This window comes from Eimeria mitis, genomic scaffold (assembly GCF_000499745.2).
Source record: "Eimeria mitis Houghton genomic scaffold, Emh_scaff7367, whole genome shotgun sequence".
Classification (NCBI taxonomy): domain Eukaryota; phylum Apicomplexa; class Conoidasida; order Eucoccidiorida; family Eimeriidae; genus Eimeria; species Eimeria mitis.
This window is the reverse complement of record NW_013575377.1, coordinates 521-744: the sequence shown is the minus strand read 5'-3', so window position 1 is coordinate 744 and position 224 is coordinate 521. Positions and strand designations below refer to the sequence as shown.

The 224-nt window shown below is 52.7% G+C and overlaps 1 protein-coding gene across 1 annotated transcript in view; it reads left to right on the top strand.

The window, feature by feature from the left end:
• EMH_0091220 (uncharacterized protein) overlaps nucleotides 1–224 on the top strand; it is a gene marked incomplete at both ends in the record, with an annotated part of 1,391 nt that overhangs the window by 711 nt on the left and 456 nt on the right. The window lies entirely within an intron of this gene.

Below are 224 nucleotides of genomic sequence, written 5' to 3'. Positions count from 1 at the left end.
TACACGCTCAGGCAGAAAAACACACAGAACAGCAATGAAACCAGAAAAAATTTAAACACAAAACTGCTGCAGGAGCAGCAGCAACAGCTGAAGCAGCAGCAGCTGCTACAGGAGTAGCAGCAACTGCTGCAGCAGCAGCAGGTGCAAGAGCAGCAGCAACAGCTGCAGGAGCAGCAGCAACATCTGCTGCTCCTGCTGTTGCAGCAGCAGCTGCAACAGCAGCA